At 33.4% G+C, this 22,135-nt stretch overlaps 1 pseudogene across 1 annotated transcript; it reads right to left on the bottom strand.

Annotated features, from left to right (window-relative positions):
* Positions 1-13,988: 13,988 nt before the first annotated feature.
* LOC111302841 (histidine kinase 5-like) lies at positions 13,989-21,583 on the bottom strand (annotated as a pseudogene). Its single transcript, XR_016326472.1, has 13 exons — positions 21,123-21,583; positions 19,649-20,487; positions 19,140-19,196; positions 18,723-18,950; positions 18,543-18,636; positions 18,236-18,442; positions 17,760-17,890; positions 17,610-17,658; positions 16,994-17,347; positions 16,768-16,871; positions 15,443-16,244; positions 14,987-15,160; positions 13,989-14,364 (listed from the first exon to the last, which is right to left on the bottom strand). The product of XR_016326472.1 is annotated as a histidine kinase 5-like (transcript).
* Between the last annotated feature and the right edge of the window lie 552 nt (positions 21,584-22,135).

Below are 22,135 nucleotides of genomic sequence, written 5' to 3'. Positions count from 1 at the left end.
GCTTAAAACCATAACCAATTAATCCTTATAGGGAAGGGATCGATCGATTCTTACTAAAATTTCACAAATTTTGCTTTTAGAAGAAAAATGGACCGATACCTTTGCTAGAGGATCGATCTGGTAAAGGAAGGGATCGATCCTTTCCTTTAAGGGATCGATCCCTTCTATCAAAACATACATTAATCCCTTTTGTTCTGAGAATTTATCTTGTTTTAGTTTCTAAATGACTTTTGGTAAGATAGAAGGGTAGAAAAATGTTCAATTTAAGAGTAGAAGAGATTGATTCAAGTTAGGTAAATTTTTGTTTTGTCAAATCAAAACTTTTAATCAATTCAAGGCCAACAATCTCTCACTTTTTGATATGACAAAACCAAGTGAAAATTTGCTTAAAAAACATTTTTCCATTTGAAAAACAAGCTCCCCCTGAATTTAAGCATAAATTTTAAGGCAACTAAAAGCCAAACCAATGTCAATATCATTAAGTAAAATTTTGTTCATACCATTAAAATCATCAAGATCATCAATACCATTAAGATCATTAAAGCAATTTTTCATGCTATTATCTTTCTCTTTTTTTGTCCTAGCAAAAAGGATGAAGTGAAGCAAAGCAAAAGAACAATCAATTCAAGGTCACACTAACTCAATTGCAAGCAATACACCAATCAACAAACAAGATATCAATTTCACAAGCCACAATATCAAAAGCCATAATATCACAAGCCATATGAGGATGAAAGATAGATTTCATTAACATAAATATCAAGCACCAAAGTTTACAAACCATAATGCAATGTGTTTTTAAAGACAAATTTACAACATAAAAAGATATGAAAAAACATGAGAAATGGCACTAAAAAAGCTCATTAATAAGGAGGTGAAAAATGAGGAGACTGATGACGATAAGGAGACTAAATGAAAGGCTACCCCATGTGCTATTGTGCAAATCGCATTTGGTCAATGTCAACTTTAATTTGGCGAACTTAGACAACTAGCTTATTTTGAGTTTCTTCCATATTTTCCAATCGAGTGTTCATACTTCTAAACATAGAAAACAGACTATTCATTTGAAGCATAAGCATTTTTAAGGCACTTTAGAAATCAAATGGTGGGGTAGAAAATTCTCCTTAAGGTTCAAGAATATCTGAAGTTACATGCTCTTCCCCCTTTTCTTGTGCAGCCCCAATATCTGTTTTCTAACCAATAATCCTGTTGCATTTTAAACATATCCCATGCTGTGCAAAGTAGGAGCACCAAAAATACTAAATGGATCACTGAACAACATCTCCTTATTTCTTCTAGTATTGACATCCAATTTCCTCAAAAGATTACTAATGGCAAACCCATAGACTAAGGTGTAGTCTTTATTTTATACTACCCTTATCATATCATTGAAAATGAAATGAACGAAATTAGGTTTTTGTTGATGCTTGATCTTATACATCCACCAGTAATCTTGTTTCCTAATGGTTGAGTATTGTGTTCCAAAAAGTGCCAACACATGAGTGACAATAAGATGTAATAACCTATCATGCATTGACAATCTAGAGGCTTGAGTGGAAGCAACTTGTAAATAGTTATTTTTAAAAATATCTTGAGCTAATTCCATCATGTCACACATAGTATTGGTTTTTCCCTCATCATCTAGCATGAATGTTTTAGCCAACACTTGCTTGGTAACCATAATTTCTTTCCCCATCACATATGTTCTAAATCTATCAAGATAGTATCTATGTGACCCTTCAATTTGAATACAACTAGCATTGCTATAAAATACCTTCACTAGATTCTCAAATAAAAGCCTATCCATGTACAAGTAATTTAGCCATCCAAATCTCTCAAAAGCATGTAAGTAAGAGAATTCGATGGATTGTAGGAATTCAAGTGAAATTACCCTTCCATGCTTCACTTCTTTATGAGCAAAATGTGTCTTATATTTTTTCCTTTGCATCTAGATTGGCAACATTTTGATTGAAAAAAGGCTTCATTGATGAGCTGGATGCCTCCCTTGGGAGATTCCTCTCTTTTTCAGCGCTTACTTTAGTCTTGAGAGCTATGAGAATGATGGAATAATGGAGATAGGTAGGTTTATGTCAAATTGATGAGAGAATTAGTGATTGTAGGTGATAAGGAGTAAAATATGTGTGGAAGAGGCAAGAAGGATGAGTGAATGTGGTAGTTTCAAAAGGGGATCAATTTTTTAGAGTGAAAAAAAGAAGTTGAGATTTTTTAATGATTTAATGAGTTTAAGAAATATTTTTGCAAGAAATCAAGTTGAAATGAAGAAATTTGCAAAAGATTTTGTTAAGAGGGATCAATTTTAAGTGAGAAATGAGTGAGAGTTCTTAGGGTTTGAAAAGAATGAGTTTGGGGAAGAAGAAAAATAGGTGAAGAGGCTAAAATGATCAGCCAAAGGAAAAGGGATCCGATTTTATCAAGTCAAAACGGACGCATCGAGCCCATTATGCTTAACCCGATCGATCTATTTTGAGAGGGGATCGATCAGTTGTGTTTTTGCATTAGATTGATTGATCAATTATAATGGGGGATTGATCGGTTCTTCATGGTTTCAACTAAGTTTGGCTATTAGATGCATACCCGATTGATCTTGTCCAAAAGAGGATCAATCGGTTCCTCTATGTTTTCCCTTTAATTTAGCTATGGAGAGAATAACCAATCGATCCATTCCAAAAGGGGATCTATTGGCTTTTTCTGTAGCATTTTTTAAAAAATTTAAAAAAGCATGCAATATGTCATTCAAACATGCATCATACAATCATACACAAGCTAAAAAAAAATATTTAGGAAAGCATACATTTGATTAATCAAGATTACAACATTCATCATAACATCAAGAAATTCATTTCAAAGAGCATTCATCATACCAAGTTCACCTTTAATTGCATAAAACATATTCTTATCAAGAGGTTTTATGAAGATATCAGCTAATTGATGCAAGGCATCAACATATTCAAGTACAATATCACCTTTTTGAACATAATCTGTAATAAAATATGCCTAATTTCAATGTGTTTGGTTCTAGAGTGTTGAATTGGATTTTTGGTGAGATTGATGGCACTAGTATTATCACATTTAATGGGAATATGATCCATGGTTATTCCAGAATCCTCTAATTATTCTTTAATCCACAAAACTTGAGCACAACAATTACCGACCACTACATATTCAGCTTTGGTTGTGGATTGAGCAACACTATTTTGTTTCTTGAAAAACCATGATATAAGCATATTTCCAAACAATTGTCAAGTACCAGAAGTGCTCTTTCTATCAATTTTGCACCCATTAAAATCTGTATCATAGTAGGCATGTAAAGTAAAAGATGAACCTTTTGGATATCATAATCATAAATTAAGGGTCTCCTTAAGGTACCTAAAAATTTTTTTGACAGTAGATAAATGTGATGCTCCAGGTGAAGATTGAAATCTATCACATAAACATACACTAAACATTATATCCGGTCTACTTGTAGTAAGATATAGCAATAAACCAATCATAGACCTTTATAATTTAGAGTTAACATATTTATCTCCTTAATCTTTGTTAAGTTTTGTTGAAGTGCTCATAGGTGTTAAGTAAGGCTTTGATTCTTCCAATCCAAACCTTATGAGCAAATCTTTGATGTATTTGGCTTGATTGATAAAGGTGTCATATTTTGTTTGCTTTACTTGTAGTCTTAAGAAGAATGTGAGTTCTCCCATCATGCTCATTTCAAATTCACCTTGCATAATCTTAGCAAATTTTTAACAAAGATCTTCATTAATAGCACCAAATATGATATCATCAATATAAACTTGCACTATGAGAATGTCATTTCCTTTTGTTTTAATAAAAAGTGTAATATCACCTTCACTCTATTAAAACCATTTTCAATTAAAAAATTTGACAATCTTTCATACCGAGTACTAAGAGCTTGTTTTAATCTATATAAAGCTTTAGTCAATTTATAAACATGATTTGGAAATTTTGGATTTTCAAATCGAGAGGTTGCTCTACATACACTTCTTCATTTATAAAACCATTTAGAAATGCACTCTTGACATCCATTTGAAAAAGCTTGAAATTTTTAAAACATGCAAATGCAAGCAACATTCTAATGGCTTCTAACCTTGCAACCGGGACATAGGTTTCATCATAATTAATTCCTTTCTCTTGACTATACCCTTGAGCTACTAATCTAGCTTTGTTTCTAACAACATTCCCATGCTCATCCATTTTATTCCTAAAAACCCTTTTGGTGCTTATAGTAGAATGATCACTAGGCCTAGGTACAAGATTCCACACTTGGCTTCTTTCAAATTGGTTCAATTCCTTTTGCATGGCCAATATCCAATGATCATCTCCTAAGGTTTCATCTATATTCTTGGTTTCATCTATATTCTTGGGTTCAATATGAGATAGGAAAGCAACATAATTACACACATTATAAGAAGATCTAGTTCTTATCCCTTGAGTTGGATCACCAATAATTTTACTATCTTTGACATATCTCCTTTCTCTATGGTGATTTGGCTCTTTCTATATATGTTATGGCTCATCTAGAAATTTATCATCTTTTTTTTATTGTTCTTCTTAATGTCAAGTGATGCATCATTGACAATTTCTTGAAGTATACCTACATCATCATCATCAAGAGGCACCTTTCTCGAAGGTGGATTAAACTCATCAAAGATAACATGTATAAACTCTTCAACAACTAATATTTTTTTATTAAAGACTCTATAGGCTTTTAAATTCAAAGAACATCCTAGAAAAATCCCTTCATCACTTTTTTCATCAAAATTTCCAAAATCATCTTTTTCATTGTTCAAGACAAAATATTTGCAACCAAAATGATGAAAATAGCTTATGTCAGGCTTTTTTCCTTTAAAAAGTTCATATGGAGTTTTCTTCAAAATTGGCCTAATCATAGCTCTATTTATAATATAACAAGAGGTATTTATGGTTTCCATCCAAAAATATCTAGGTAAGTTATTTTTACAAAGCATGCTTCTAGCTATTTCTTCTAAAGTTTTATTTCTCTTTTCTACTACCCCATTTTGTTGAGGAGTTCTAGAAGAAGAAAAATTATGGCTAATACCATTTTCACTACAAAACACATTAAAGCTAAGATTTTCAAATTCTTTTCCATGATCACTTCTAATACTATAAATTGAATATCTTTTTTCATTTTGTATTTGCTTGCTAAAAGTGATGAATTTTTCCAAAGCTTCATTCTTTGAATACAAAAAGAGAACTCATGTGAATCTAGTAAACTCATCAACAATAATAAACCTATATTGTTTTCCACCAAGACTCATTGTCCTAGTAAGACCAAGATATCAATATGAAGTAGTTGAAGAGGTCTAGTAGTTAAAATGCAATTCTTAGGTTTGAAAGAAATTCTTCTATGTTTTTCTTAAGCACATGCATCACAAACCTTATCATTTTCATATTTCAATTTCGGCAAACAAACAACCAAATCATTTTGAAAAAGTTTTGAAATTACATGCATATTTTTATGTCAAGTCTTCTATGCCAAATCTAAATCTCATTTACTTTTTAAGCCATAAAACAAACATTTTTAGAGGAAAGATCATCTAGATGCACTACATAAATATTTCCTTAATGATGTCCAACAAAAACAAGTTTGTTAGTTTTGATATCAATTACTTGACAGCACATGGATTCAAACACAACTTTAAGTCTTTTGTCACATAATTGACTAATAATAAGTAAGTTATGCTTGAGTCCTTTTACAAGTAAAACATTTTCAATAGTAGTAGAAGAATTGTCACCAATGAAGCCAATCCCTTCAATTTGGCCTTTAGAGTTGTCACCAAATGTAACATCTCCTCTACTCTTAGCTTTTATATCCTTAAAAAGAGTTTTGTATCTAGTCATGTGTTTTGAGCATCCACTATCAAGGTACCATGGATTGTTCTTGCCTGAATTGGCTTTGTAGCAATGCTCATCCACCTACAAAAACACAATTAAATTTTTGTTTTAGGTACCCAAACTTTCTTGGGTCCGTGAATGTTAGTACTAACAATTTTTGTACCTTTTAGAATCCACTTCATTTTAGTAATCTCATATTGAGATGTGCTAATTCCTTTTGGAATCCACACTCTCCTAATGAGCTTACCTCTATAAGTGACTTTCTTCAAGGAATAATATTGTATAGAATGACCTAATTTATGACAATATGCACATATGCTAGATGAATCATTTGCCTTAACAAAAAAATTCTTTAAATGAGTCTCTTTGCTGCCACTATCATAGCCTAATCCATTTTTGTCAAAGAATGCTCTTTGTGTTTCAAACATGTCATTGAGCTTTTGATGTCCCATATAAAATCTAAAAAATGAGTTATGCAAATTTTTATTTTTCTTAGTCAAGTCATTGACATTCAACTTTAAGAGCTCAACTTCATTTTCTAAGTCATCCTTTGCTTAGTCAAGGATTCATTTTCTAGTTTCAACTTACAGATCATTTTCTTATATTTCATATTCATGTTCTCAAATTTTATGGCTAATTCATCATAAGCATCTTGTAGTTCATCAAATATGTATGAATTTAAATAATATAGATTAAAAGTTACCTTGGGCTCATCAAGAGCCATAAGACATAGATTGGCTACTTCCTTCTTATTTGATTCATCTTCAGAGAAGTCACTGTCACTCCATGTTGCTACCATTGCTTTTCTCTTTGGCTTTGTCATGTTTTGCTTCTTTCATAAAGGATAATCAAATTTAATATGACCAGATTTGTTGCATTCATAGCAAATAATTTTATCCTTTTCTCTTCTACTTGATTCTCTTTTAGTCATTTCCTTTTTGTGGTCTTCTTTTACCTAAGAACTTGTTCATCCTCATGAACTTCTTGAATCTTTTTGTAAACATGGCCATCTCTTCATCTTTATCATCCTCTTCTTGTTCAAGATTTTCTTCATCTTCTTGAAAGGTAGATTTGAAAGCAATGCGACCTTTTTTTATTGGTTCTTATCCCTTTCTTTGCTTCATCTCATATGTAAGGAGAGAACTTATCAGTTCATCCAAAGAGAGTGTGTGAGGATCTTTGAACTTTTCAATGGCTGTCACTTTAGCTTCCTAGCTCTTTGGTAGACTATTAAAAATTTTCTTCACCATTTCCATATTTGAGTAAGTCTTCTCAAGAGCCTTTAAACAATTAATGATATCAGTGAAGCAGTTTGACATCTCACTAATTGTTTCATTTGATTTCATCTGATTTCATCTTGAATAACTTATAATCATGAGTGAGTATGCTAATTTTTGTCTCTTTCACTTTATTTGTATCTTTATGAGTGATAGCTAACTTACCCTAAATTTTTTTTGTATTTTCACACAAAGAAACTCTATTGTACTTATTAGGCCTCAATGCACAAAAGAGTGTATACATTGCTTTGGCATTGAGTTGAGCCATCTTCATATCATTGACATCCCATTCACTCTCTTGCTTGATCACCTTCCTACCATCCACCACCTTTATTAGAATTTGAAGACCATTTATAATGACTCTCTAAACTTCATAATCATTAGCTTGAATGAACAGGCTCATCCTAGTTTTCTAATATGAGTAGTTGTCAACAACAAAGATAAGGGTTCTTACAATTGAATGTTTTTCATTTTCAAGACATGTTGTAACTATTTCATTTGCCATGAAACACACCTCTTGTTGGCCACTGTATTTGTTATAGCTTGAGGATGGTTGTTCCACATTGATCATTATATTTTTTTGAGCCATTTTCAGGATCATTCTTGGATCGTTAAACCTACAAAAAAGAGTACTAGCCCTGATACTAATTGTTAGCTTAAAGACTTAAAATAAACTAAGATAAGGGTGAATTGGTTATAATAAAACTTTCAAAATGGATACTTAATAATCATAAATTCAGCAAATAATTTATCTAAGCAAATAAACACAATGAATAAGAGTAAACAAGAAATAGAGTTAAAGAATTGGACACCAAGATTTATAGAGGTTCGGTCTTTTCTTTCAGCACCTACGTCCTCTCTCTTAGCTTCTCTTGCTAAGGAGTTCAATCCATTATGTGTTGAAAGATACAACACAGCTTCTCAAAGCTTTACACAATCAACACCACAAACTTTTAAGGGTTATCCTCCCCCTTAAGCTCACAAACTCATAATACAAAATTTATGAAATGTTTTGCAAACTTAAAGAACCTCTCTTAGATTGGATGTTTGCTAATTTAAAGTACACAATAGTATTGACAAGAAAATTTAGAGAAAAACTGATACAAGTAGAATTTTTTTCACTTTTCTCTCTTTGAATTACTTTGAATGCTTGAACAAGATGGTAGGTGAATAGCAATAAGTTCTCTTAGCTCTTCTTACTCTTATTCTATAGTGAAATGATTCATTTATAGGTAGAAAAAAGTTGAGAGCCATTGCCTTGCATTTAATGCTTCAAACCTATAAAACTTTTAGATAAAATAGCGATTAGGGCTTTTTGGGTATCAGGGGATTGATCCCTTCCTTTAGGGGATTGATTGGGTAAGCTTTGAAACATCTCAAAATTATGCATAAAAGGCCTTACCTGATCTATTAGGTAATGCACCTGATCGATCTATTCTTGGGTGATCGATCCCTTTTGCTTATTTTCAAATAAGAAAGGCATTTTCTTTCAAAATAGATTGATCCCTTTAGTGGAGGGATCGATCCCATGCCTAGGCGATCGATCCCCTATGTAAAGGGATCGATCTATTTTTTGGAAATTTGAGTGAGGAAAGCATTCTATATAAAAAGTGATCGATCAGGTAAGCTTGAAACCACAACCAATCGATCCCTACAGGGAAGGGGTCGATTGATTCTTTCTAAAACTTCACAAATTTTACTTTTGGAAGAAAAATGGATCAATCCCTTTGCTAAAGGATCGATCTGGTAAAGGAAAAGATTGATCCCTTCCCTTAAGGGATTGATCTCTTCTATCAAAACATGCATTAATCCCTTTTGTTCTAAGAATTTATCTTGTTTTAGTTCCTAAATGACATTTGGTAAGATAGAAGGGTGAAAAAATGTTCAATTCAAGAATATGAGAGATTGCTTCAAGTTAGGTAAATTTTTGTTTTGTGAAATCAAAACTTTTAATCAATTCAAGGCCAATACCATGGATCATATTCTCGTTAAATGTGATAATACTAGTGCCATCAATCTCACCAAAAATCTAATTCAACTTTCTAAAACTAAGCATATTGAAATTAGGCATCACTCGATTAGAGATCATGTTCAAAAAGGTGATATTATGCTTGAATATGTTGATACCTTGCATCAATTAGTTGATATTTTCATAAAACCTCTTGATAATGATAGATTTTATGCAATTAAAGGTGAACTTGGTATGATGAATGCTCATTGAAATGAATTTTTTAGTGATATGATGAATGTTGCAACCTTGATTGATCAAATGTATATTTATTTTGACATTTTTTTTAATCTTGTGTATGATTGTATGATGCATATTTGAATGTTCATGTTGCATGGTTTCTAAATCTTAAAAAAAAAATGCTACAGGTAAAATCGATCGATCCCTTTTAGACCGGATCGATTTGGTTTTCATCCAGTAACCAAATTAAGGGAAAATGTTGAGGAACCAATCGATCCCCCTTGGATTGGATCAATCGACTTTCCATCCAGTAGCCAAATTAAGTGGAAAATGTGAGCAATCGATCGATCCCCCTTATGGACCTGATCGATCGGTCCATGGCAAACCTATACCTGATCGAACCCCCTTCATAACCGATCGATTGGGTCATGCAAAACTAGCATTATGTGTACCAATTTATTCGCTCAAAATTGAGTCCCATCTTTTTCTTGCCCAATCATTCCAACTTTTCATCTCTTCTTCTTCTTCTTCAAACACCTTCTCCTCAAACCCTAAAAATTCTTGCTTTATTTTCTCTCAAAATTAATCTCTCTTAACCAAAATTTTTTGCAAATTACTTCATTTCTATTTGCTTTCTTGTAAAAATCATCCTTAAAAATCTTCAAATCACATAAAAATCTCCATTCATTCTTTTCACTTTAGAAAATTGATCCTCTTTTTGAAACTACTACATTTACTCAATTTTCTTGCCTCTTTCAAATATATTCTACTACTTATCATTTACAATCACCAATTTCTACATCAATTTCACATATGCCTACCTATTTCAACTATCCCATTGTTTTCATAGCTTAAAAGACTAAAAAAAGTGTTGGAACAAGGAGGAATCTTCTAAGGGAGGCTTCTAGCTCATCAATGAGGCCTTCATTCAATCAAAATTTTGCCAATCATGATACTAAGGAGAGATATGAAACACATTTTGCTCATAAAAAAGTCAAGCATGGAAGGGTAATCTCTCTTGAATTCTTACAATCTATTGAGTTCCCTTATTTACATGCATTTGAGAGATTTTAGTGGATGAACTACTTGTGCATAGATGAAATTTTATTTGAGAATCTAGTTAAGGTGTTCTATAATAATGCTACTTATATTGAAATTGAAGGGTTTGTAAATAGATATAATCCTGATAGATTCAGAACCTATATGATGGGCAAAGAAATTATAGTTAGCAAGCAATTATTAGTTGAAGTATTTATGCTAGATGATAAGAGAGACACCAACACTAGGTGTGATATGTTAGAACTAGCTCAAAATATATTTAGAAATGATAATTTAACAGTTGCTCCTAGTCAAGCCACTAGACTTTCAATGCATGATAGGTTGTTACACCTTATTATCACTCATGTATTGACACCTTTTGGCACCAATACTCAACCATTAGGAAACAAGATTACTGGTGGATATATAAAATCAAACATAAAAAAACCCAATTTGGTGCATTTTATTTTTAGTAATATGATAAGGGTAGTGCAAAATAAAGACTACACTTTAGTTTATGGTTTTGAAATCAGTAATTTTTAAAAAAATTGAACATTAATACTATAGGAGATAAAAAGATTGTGTGCAATGATCCATTTAGCATTCTTGGTGCTCCTACTCTGCATAGTATAGGTTATATTCAAAATGCAGTAGGTTTATAGGTTAGAAAAACTGATATTGAGGCTATGCAAGAAGAGAGCGAAGAGCATGAAATCTTAAATATTCTTGATACACCTTAAGGAAAACCTTATACCCCATCATTTGATACCCAATGAGCTTTAGAAATGCTTATGCTATAGATGAACAGTCTACATTTAATGGTTGGGATTATGAATTCTTGATTAGAAAACATGAAAATGACTCAAAATGAGCTAGTTTCCTAAGTTCGCTAAGTTAGAGCTGATATTGAACACCTTCGGTCTGCACAACAGTAAATGGGGTAGCACTTTCCTCATTTTCCTTATTTTCCACCTCCTTCTCAATGATTCATCCTAATGCCTTTCCTCATATGTTTTCCCACATCTTTTTTTTTATTGTAAATTTTTCCTTAAAAACTCTTTGTATTATGGTTTTTTATCAAACTTTGGTCTTTAACGTTTATATTAATGAAATATATATTTCATTTTCATTATGATATTTGCTAGATCACTTTGAAATTGTGGCTTGTGAAATCACTATATTGCTTGATGATTGATATATTGCTTGATATTCAGATTGGTTTGAACTTAAGTTGTCAAATTGAATTGGTATGGCCTTGAATTCATTGCCATCTTCCATTGATTGACTTTATGCTTTTTGCTATGACAAAAAGGGGGAGAGGAATTGGTATGAAAATTTTCTATTTGATTGATGATCTTGGTGGTATGAAAAATTTTAATTTGACTGATGATCTTAACGGTATGAAAATTCCTACTTGATGATATTGACATTGTTCTTGTTCTTAGTTGTTTTAAAATCTCTTAAAATTTCTTTATGCTTAAATTCAGGGGGAGCTTATTTTTCAACTGAAAAAATGTTTTTAAGCAAATTTTTCACTTGGTTTTGTCATATCAAAAAAGGGGAGATTGTTAGCCTTGAATTGATTAGAAGTTTTGAATTGACAAAACAAAATTTTGCCTAACGTGAATCAAACTCTCCTAATCTTAAATTGAACATTTTTGTAGCCTTTTATCTTGCCAAAATTCATTTAGGAACTAAAACAAAGCAAATTCTCGACACAAAATGGATTAAGGCATGTTTTGGATAGAAAAGATCGATCCCCTAAGGGGAGGGATCGATCCCCTCCCTCACCCGATCAATCCCCTAGCCAAAGGGATCGATCTATTTTTCTTTCAATAGCTAAACTCATGAAAATTCATCAAGAACCAATCGATCCCCTCCTTGTAGGGATCAATTGGTTGGGGTTTAAACTTACCCAATCAATCCCTCCCTTAAAGAGATTGATCTGTTTTTTATACATAATGCAAAATGATGTTAAAAATCAACCAAAAGGATCAATCCTCCTACATAGGGAATCGATCACCCAAGAACTAGATCGATCAAGTATATTACCTGATCGATCGGGTATGTGGTTTCTCGCATGAAATTAGGTTTTCATATAATTGACCCAATCGATCGTCTATATCAGGAGATCGATCCCCTGATGCCTAGAAAGCCACAACGGCTATTTTGTTGTCTGATACTTTGTAAGTTTGAAGCATTAAATGCAAAGCAATGGCTATCTACTCCTTTCTACATATAAATGGATGTTTCCACTACAAATTAAGAGTATGAGAAACTGAAAGAACTTATTACCTCCACCAACTATCTTGTTCAAGCATTCAAACCAGTTCAAAGAGAAAAAAATGTAGAAAATCCTTCTTGTACTAGTTTTTCTCTAAAATCCTCTTGTTAATATTACTTTGTACTTCAAGCTATCAAACACCTAACCTTAGAGAGGTTTTTTAAGTTTGCATAATACTTCATAAGCTTTTTATTGTGAGATTGTAAGTTTAAAGAGGAGGATAACCCTTAAGAGTTTGTGGTGTTGATTGTGTAAAGCTTTGAGAAGCTAAGTTGTAACTTTCAACACATAGTGGATTCAACTCCTTGGCAAGTGAGGCTAAGGGAGAGGATGTAGGTGCCTAAAAAAAAGACTGAACCTCTATAAATCTTGGTGTCTAATTATCTATCTCTATCTCTTATTTTTAAGATTGTTAGTTTACTTTCATTTATTGTATTCATTTGCTCAGATAAATTATTTTGTAGAATTTGTGCTTATTAAGTATTGATTTTTGAAAATTTTATCATCAACCAATTCATCCTTTCTTGATTTATTTCAAGTCTTTAAGTTAACAATATCTAATATATGTTTTAATTTGAATGATTAAAAACAACATATTGCATATATTGCTTAGATATTTTTGTACTTATTTTTTATTTAAGCTGTTATTACTTTTAGAATAATGTTTTATTTTCATGATGTGAGTTTTCAAATGGGTATGTGGTTTGAAATGCATACTATTTAATTGGAGTAATTGAAATCTGCAAAAATTCTCGTTTAAATATTCTTTGTTAATTTGATTCATATAAACAAACTAACTAATTTTTTGTTCCACATTAAAATTCAACCACTTCCATAAGCATTTTGTTCACTAGTTCATGCAAGGTTTAAAAACTCCAAAGATAGTTTACCTAAAATGATTGGACCCAAAAACATTCAAATTCAAATTCAAAACTGATGCCTTTGGTTTTGTGAGTTCTTTCTCAATCTCTCATCCCTTTACCTGCCTTATGCAATTAATCATTTTGCTGATACCGTTTGCAAGAGGTTCCCCTCTCGTAGCAGATTCTTCAAGGACAATCCTGAATTTTACTTGGTGAAAAAATGAAGCGAATTGAAGAAGCATGGTTCAAGTTGTCCTGACCCGGATAAACAAGGAGCTCAACCAAGCGTTAAGCCCCATTTCAGTTTGGCTTATAATATACCATTATTCAAATCTCTTTCCCCAATGCCAATGGAAGGGGAAAAAAACAGGTCATTACATCATAGTTTCCCCTTTGCTTCATTTAACAATAATTATATATCTTCCAAAAGATCAAAAGAAGTATACTTCAGAAATTTCTTATATGCATTGTCGTGCAGATATTTCTCTTCACTTACCTTAATGCCCTCACTGCTAACTCATTCCAGAAACTCGATCTAACCTTGAAGAAAAAGTTATTGAAGACGGACAAAAAACAAATGACATATAACTATACAATCTATAATGAGACACTAATGACTAAGAAGAAGATGATGCATTCACAAAACTTCCCTATCATGCTGCCATTTATCTATACACATGCATTATTATACAAGATGCATCATGGCAAATATTGTTCAAGACACTCTTTCAGTTTTTGGAAAGTTACGGGCTTTGAAACAAATGAGTCCATACCATTTGCAAAACACTCATCAGCACTCTGTGACAATGCATGCGCAGTCATCTGCATTTGCACCAACAAAAGTTAATGTTATTATTGCAGCTTATGAAGAATAATGCAAATATCCTGTACTGAAGTACGATTAAGACTATTTTCTAGGTTAATAAAAGCTAAACTTGATTATGTAAGGGGAAAAAACCAATTTCAGAAGAAAATCATAATAGCTTTACCAACAGACCAGCTTAGTCAGATAATTTTTTTATACTTGAGGCTGTCGGGATTGAACTCTAATCACTGAGACTAAGAGTCCAATACTTCACCAACACATCACGAGGCTGTTGGCTAACCAGACAATCTTTACCCCCTTATAAGCGGTAACAATTAGACTAATCAGAATATATAGCTTTAATTGCTAACTGTATGAGATTATATTTACCATAGAATCAGCCTACTGACACCCAGTAATCAATTAGCTGAATCTGGTTTGTCATTTTAAACACAGGTGCAAAGAGAATGCAGTAACGTTTTCGGTGTTTCTCCTAGACTTGATAAGGGGCGGACCAGCCTAATACAAAGATTTTTTGTTATAAAATATGCAGCATATGTAAGGAAACTGAAATAGGTAGGAAGAGAGAGGATAAATTATCTAAGTTCAAGTTGAGGGCAGTAAAATTGATGAGCTCACCGCAATTATGGGAATCCGCTTCGTTGAAAGTGTACAACCTGGTTGGAATGAATCTGAGGAAGGCAAAGGTTGCTCCATCCCAGCCTTTGCTGCTGCATCCCAATTACCAGTTTCTTCAAAGGAACGAATCAATCTTGTTGCTTGAAGGCCATCCATGACTGGCATGCAAACATCCTGCAAGATAAATGTAGTAAATGTTTACTAATAAACTGAAGTCGATAAAGCAGCTTTTTGAATTCAAATGCAGACAAGATGTTTCATCTTCTCTAACTACGCAGCTAGCTTTTCTTTATGTTTTCATCATCACAAAAAAAAAAAAAAAAAAGGGGCAAGCTAATGGTAATGTTTATTCAAAAAACGGTAAAATTTGAGCAGATTTTAACCCAGTAAGAAGCAACTCATATATGGGGAGGAGAGCAAAGAGAGGAAGGAATTGAGAGATCCTGAAAGAATTACCATCAGGATGAGATCATAATTATGGTGGTGAACTGCACAGACAGCTTCAACACCATTGTTCACAACATCTATTGTGTGGCCTAACTGCTTCATCATTGACTTTGTTACCATTACATTAATCTTGTTATCTTCCACAAGTAGGATCTTAGGCTTTGAGATAGAACTTGATACTTCTCGATTGCTGTTTAATTTGGACTGGTAACCAGTGTCAGATTTCTCCTGCCTCTTAGGTGAGGGCTGGGGCTCAGTTAACTTCATTTTTGCATCCACTTCTCTGCTTGTCTCTGAGCGACTTGACACATCTGTGGTAGAAACTTTGTCCTGACCATTTGCATCATTTTGATGATCCTTGTCTCTGCAAATTGCACTTACATTATCAGGGTCTGGGCTGTGTCTAAATGAACTTTCAGGCTTAGATGATATCTCTACAGCTTCAGCCACAGAACAAGCATCCTCAACTAAATCCATCTCCTTTGTTTGACCGTTATTCATGGGAAATGAATAAAAATTCTGTGAGAACCAATTAAGTTTATGTGAATTTGCGTAGCCAAAATCATGTGGTGTTAATTTTTGAGTTCTGCGAGATCCATTAGAAGAAAACAGAGAAAGTGTTAGGCTGGAATTGGAAAAAGCCAGCAGTTGCATCATCATATGTAGCACCATGATCAGCCATATCTGAGAGGTCATCCGGGTCATCAGAATGATTACATGATAGAGAAAACTTGTAAGGTAGGATAAACGTAAATGTAGAACCAAAATGCACTCGGCTAGACACAGTAAGACGGCCTCCCATTAGCTCAACCTGTAGCAAATGCGTGGGATGTTAGGACTTAGGTCTGGCACCAGCAAGAGCATCAGATCAAATCTCTGCAAATATTAACTTAAATTTCTCAGAGTAAAAGGAAAACATACATAAAATATATGGAATCACAAATTTCCCAACTTTTGGATGATCTGGAATTTACTATTGTTGACAGTAATATGCTGTAAATTGTCCTTTCCATACAAGCTCTTAGCTTATAAAACTTCAAAGATATTTTTGGCATGTGCGGAGCAACAATGTATTAAAAATGAACTAAAAGATGTTGAAAGCACTGAACAAACTATTTATATTCTAATATGAAATTATATGCTTTTCTGTCCATTAAGTGCAGAACTAGGATAGATAGTTAAATTGGACCTCTTCTTTAAACTGAAGAAAGAAGAGGGAAGGCAATTAGGCTACAAGCATAAGCTTTAGATTAATACTTATTTGGCAGTATCAACTGCAGAAAAAAATTTTCAAACCAAATAAAACATTATTGTTGATGGAAGGAAGACTTCACCAGCTGTTTACATATTGCGAGGCCTAGTCCTGTCCTACCATACTTTCGGGCGTGATCAGCACTCACTTGCATGTACTTCTTAAAAAGAGTGGGTAAAACATTTTCTGTCAAAGAAAGACAGGAAAATATATCATGTACTCCCCATTGTGAATCAACTTATATATCTAACAAAATCTCAGATTTTCCAGTGACAATGAAATGATTAAAAATAAGCATAGGTATGTACCTGGTATTCCAATTCCAGTGTCATATACATCGCAGCATATCCACACTGTTGTTTCAGCTAACTCTGCTTGCTCCTTAGTCCCATTTATTGTTCCATTCACGACTGAAGTACCAGGTTCACTAAATGAATGATTTTGGCAAGAATCTTCGTGTTTCTTACCATGAAATCCCTTCTGATCACTGCTAGTTTGAGACATTGATGGACATGTCTCTTCTTTCACTACATTAGTAGTAGATTGATTAGCAGTTGATCCATCAGATCCGTGCTGAGATCCTTCTTTTGCAAAAGGCGGCTCTGGTACTACATAAAGTTTTACTCCGACCTTCCCTTCATGTGTGAACTTGATCGCATTGCAGCAGAAAATTAAAAGGTTTTACTTAGCATGTGAGTAATGAAAGCAATAAATAGTAAATAATTCAAAAAGATCTTATCAGCATAATTGTTAGGATCATTATATTCTAAGACTTGCAGTAACACTTATTACTTAGTTCTCTGAATGATCAGTTATTCAGTCCTGATTAATGCTACCAGTGCAGCCTGTTTATACCATAGAATATTTTGACGACAATCAATAGAAAAATGAAACAGAAATCATGACTTATCATAATTCAGTACCTGATCAAGTTGGTGAGAATTTGTCGAATTCTTAGGACATCTCCAATGACCTCATCTCAATGCATAAAGTTCCAAAAATAGGAGAGAATGAGGAAAGGGGCTTTAATGTCTAAATATAATACCGGATGCAAATGCATCATAAAACTCTCACCTCAATAGGAACATTGTCTGCTACATGTCCTTCCAAGATAAGAATCTTTTGCAATGATGCTGCAGCTGTCTGCAGAACGTGCTTTACCACCTCTCTTGGTTGGAACTTTGTAGCTTCCAACTTCATAACACCTAAAAAAACAGATAAAAGAAGATAAAAGCAGAAATTCCAACATAAGAGATGATAATATATCTGTGATTGAGCAGAATATGAAGATGCAGATAGCATAAAATTCTGAGACGAAAAAAAGCATGTTATGAATCAGAAACATATGCCTTACAAGATCACTTTGACACCAGATCTCTCACACTAGGTTCAACTTCTGATTCCTTTATAGCAGTAGTATTATTGTCAAACTCAAGAGTTGTGATGACAAAAACAAATCAGCTCTAATAAACTAATTATAAACAGTTGAAAAATAATAAAAACAAACATGTGGATAAGCTTCTAATGCAATTTAAGGGTAAAATCCAAACCTGATTCAACCTTGGAAAGATCAAGGATGTCATTTATAAGTTGAAGAACCAAATCTCCCGAAGATAGCATGACATCTAACAATTGTCTTTGCTCTGGGTCAAGTTTCGTGGTGGCCAGGATCTCGGCCATGCTGACAACCCCAGAGAGAGGAGATCTTATCTCGTGAGACATGGTTGCCAGCATTTGTTTTGCACGCATTGTCTCCTCTAGAGAAGTGTAAAAGGGCAAGGCAGAGTTTACTTCAGTGCTTTAAAAGGTAGCTAAAGAAAAATTCACAAATATTCAGTTGTAACCAAGTAAATGAACCTGTTATATGTATTGTTTTGTTCAGCTCTTTTTCCTTTGCCTTTCGTACTGCAATCTCCTCTCGAAGCTTTGCCATCTTTTCTCTTTTCCTTACCTATTGTGCAATCAGAAACTTAAATATCCATTCTTCTCCTTCTCAATTAATAGCTTAGAAAATCAATAGGAACAAACTAAGTATACCTGGTCTGTTACATCCATGCCCATATAATTTATACCAATAGTCTCTCCTGCCTTGCTAAAAACAGGTTCCACATATATCAAAAATGTCTTTGACCCAAATAGTTCTGTCTCAAATGTGATTTCCCTCTTTGCAGGTAATCCCTTTTCCATCACTTCCTTTTTAAAATCCTGAGACTCCTTAACACCAGATCCAGTAAAAATTTCCACATCCGTTTTTCCTAAAATGTCCTGAAATAAGAACTCATTAAGTTTCAGGTAATTCTTATGCTACTCACTGTGAATGAAGAGACAAAGAAGGTGAGGAGGAAGTTACAAAAGAAGCAAAATTCTAATATGAGGACAAAATTTGTGCTGACAACCAACACTTGACAAAAGATTATCAAACCTTGAATAAGAACTTCTGGGGCAATAAATTACCTCCTCTTGTAAACTTGGAAAATGATTATAAATAAAGCGATAACGCAGCTCTTTATCCTGAAAGTTGATCAAACTAATTTCATTAGTTAAAAGATCATACTATAATCATTGAAAAGAATATAAAATCAACATATACATTTATGGTCAAAAGTGAAAAAAAAAAGAAAGTGTATACATCTCATCATACTTCAGCTAATTTTGGAATTTGTACTCATTTGATATCTAGTTATAGGCAAATGAAAAGCTATAAACTGAGGATTTGAGTGCTCTGCATAACAAATGATCATCAGCTCAAACTACCATATTTATTCCTGGCTGAAACTATTTATTTGATGATATCTCATTCTGCACACAACATCACATATTTAACAACATTGAAATTGACATCACTCAAGAACCTGTGCAATGAATTAAGAATGTGCTTGGAACACTCTTAAAAGTATAGGTTTAGGGCACTACAAGTTTATTTGTGAGGCAGCATGTTATATCACTAAATCTTTCATGATTACCTGATGTCCAAAAACAACGGGTGCATTTTGAAGTACAAAATGTAAGAAATTATCCGCTCTTTTAAGAATCTGAGACAACTCTTCTACCGGTGAGGACTGTCTTTCCAGATTTTTTATGCTTTCCTGCAACTTTTCCTTAAGTAGCTGCTCTCTCTGGATGCTTGCTTCCAACAGTTTCTCCAAATGCATGACACGCTGTTTCCAGTATCTGACAGTGTCATATTCAGCATCAATTTCAACTCTTTTATTTGGAACCACAACATCATTTTTCCTTTGAGGAACTTCTTGCCATATATCATACACTTCATCCAGTATGGAAATTGGGCGTTTATCTTCTCCATATCTTTCCTCCTCAAAACGATGTTCCTCCAATATCTCCAATTTCTTAAGCTCAGATTCCTGCCTTTGCCTACTTAGATTGTCAAGTTCTTCTCTAAGAAGACGAACAGCATTTGCTTGCTTGAATTCCCAGTGTTTTACAAGGTATGCTAACTGAGACGAGCCCTTTTCAGAATAATTAGTTAGCTCTAAAAGATGCTTGAAATCTACTATGGTTGGCTCCTCTACAATTGTAACCTCCTCCAACGTGTCTTGGTCTCCTCCTGGCTTTTCTACATTAAATTGCTTTCCAGCTTCGTGTTCAATATCTTCAGGCCACATTGAAGAAAGGACTTCGATGTCCATGTCTTCAATTTTATCAGTCACCATCTCTCAAAACATGGAAATTACTTAATTTGTTTGAAATGTTCAGAACATAAATGAACAACAAAAGATCACCAAACTGCCCTTCACTGCTCCCGTATATACTTCAGGTATGTCCAGTTATCTCCATAAAGCATCTTTTAATCAGAACAGAACATGCATGAGACTATTAGTTGTAATCCACGGTAAGTTATAAGAAAGAAAAATAAAGCACCGAGCTTTAGCCTTGAAAATAAACCAATTGATTCTTAGATTTGTCCAGCCGTACTACTTCATTCCAAATCAAATTTATTTGAAAGTGAATCATACGACAAAGATGTGCAGTTCTTGGAACAGAGAATGTTGTTAATAGTAGCAAATCATACGAAGCAGAAAAAACAAGTTAACCTGTTTATCAAAAAGAGAAGATGGAAATGTTGACCAACGGGAAAAAAACATCAACTGAAAACAAAATAGACTTTAGAAATCTCTTTTAACCAACGGAAGTTAAATAAACTCCAAAAGTTGATAGAATTCTATGTTTGTTCAATTTTCAACAAAAAGGCTAAATTTGGCTAAAAACTAAGAACTTTTAGCTGACTTTAGTATCAACTGAATTGTATCACGTTCTTTTTTGTATCACATTCTAAGCAAGAGGCAACAGGGAATTAAAGAGAATGAAGCTGGTATATGAATAAGATCCATCAAACAGAACATGCAAAAAATTGGACCAACAAAAAAAAGGTGAAATTCGCCAATAGCCACGATTGAACAAACACATTAGTAAGCTAACCTTTGAGATTGAATCATAGCCAATCCTGCAAAGAACAGAGTCTTCAGAGGAAGAAGAAGCAAAAGGTTGACGACAACAGCCAAAACTCAAAAACCCTTTTCACTGTAGATCTGAAGAATATCTTTCTCTTCAACAATTGAGTCAATAACCTTCAAATGCTAATGAGAAAATCTTTCTTTAATAAAAAAAAAAATGTGAAGCAGCCAAGTGTTGAGAGGAGAGAGAAAAATGAAAAGAGTTACATTAAGAGAGCATGCGATTGAAAAGAAAAACAAAAATGTGGAGAGAAGGCGAAAACCCAAGAACCCATGTGCGATTGGAGTTAAAAAACATTAGACAATTCTCTCATTCTTGGCCTTTTATCCTTTTTAATTAATGACTTGTATTTTACTTATATTCTCTTCCTCCCTTTGTTTTTTTTGAGGTTAAATTCAAAGTTTCTTCTGTGCAAAAAATATCACGCAACCTTGAGCTAATTACAAGTAAATTTTAAAGAGGATTGAGTGTTTTTTGCGTCTACTCTTCTTCTAGCCCTGGGGAATGAACAATATTCGAGACAAAATCAGAAAATTGAAGGAACTTTTTGAGAGACAGACAGGGAGAGAGAAAGGAGGAGAGTTTTTTTTTTTGTTAAATAAGAGGGAGTTCTTTGTTGTCCCCGGCCACTCTTTACTATTTCTAGGTGACGTGTTGAGACGGCATTTGGATGTGACGCGCAAAGGTGCTGAACATGATGATGATTCAATCTAGTAACTAGTACGAGTACTGTCTTTTCTTTCTTTGGCAGCAGCAGCACTGAGTATTTATTGCATGCTGGAAGTGCCTTCCGATACAAATCTAAACTAAAACTTCAAGAAAGCAAAGAGGGTGGAGAATATTTATTTATAACCATTAACCTTAAGCCCAAATTGGGTTAGATCATCTTTATTATAGTTGCCTTTGCTGTTAACTATGGTTAAACAAATGTTTTTCTTCTTCTTTATGGGGTAATTATTTCTTTTTTTTTAGTAAAT

Source organism: Durio zibethinus, chromosome 13 (assembly GCF_047325235.1).
Source record: "Durio zibethinus cultivar Kanyao isolate XHJ-2024 chromosome 13, ASM4732523v1, whole genome shotgun sequence".
Classification (NCBI taxonomy): domain Eukaryota; kingdom Viridiplantae; phylum Streptophyta; class Magnoliopsida; order Malvales; family Malvaceae; genus Durio; species Durio zibethinus.
This window is presented reverse-complemented; position numbering and strand designations above follow the sequence as displayed.